Raw genomic sequence first — 355 nt, 5'->3', positions numbered from 1 at the left:
ATATTATACCCGGACCAGCCATTATCAACACGAGGAAGGAAGTTCTGCGGGCGAATTCAAATCCAGGAAAGTTTTGGTGTCGTTTGTGTCCGGAGTTCCGAAGAAGATCCGAACCGAAGACGTGAACCATTGAGAATTAACACTGGCGTAGCCTCTCACGTGGAACCAACAAGCCTCGTCATTGAGATATACTGTACTTTCTGCTTTGCGACATACGGAAGAATAAACGCAAATCAGTACACGAAATGGCTATCTGTTCGTGTGGAAAACAAACACACCGTAGAGTGCAAGTTTTGAAGATCCTCCGGTGTTCGAAAGTGAAGAGAAGGCTTCGATGAAGGTAAGATTTTCTGGT

The 355-nt window shown here is 45.1% G+C and overlaps 1 long non-coding RNA gene across 1 annotated transcript in view; it reads left to right on the top strand.

The window, feature by feature from the left end:
* LOC119586934 overlaps positions 1 to 355 on the top strand; it is a 12187-nt gene continuing 11832 nt past the window's right edge. Inside the window, exon 1 of the long non-coding RNA XR_005229982.1 lies at positions 1 to 340. This is a non-coding gene — a long non-coding RNA (uncharacterized LOC119586934). The remainder of the gene's footprint in view (positions 341 to 355) is intronic.

The sequence above is a fragment of the Penaeus monodon genome, chromosome 22 (genome assembly GCF_015228065.2).
Source record: "Penaeus monodon isolate SGIC_2016 chromosome 22, NSTDA_Pmon_1, whole genome shotgun sequence".
NCBI classification, from domain to species: domain Eukaryota; kingdom Metazoa; phylum Arthropoda; class Malacostraca; order Decapoda; family Penaeidae; genus Penaeus; species Penaeus monodon.
Note: the sequence above shows the minus strand (reverse complement) of the source record. Positions and strands in the feature narration are given on the sequence as shown.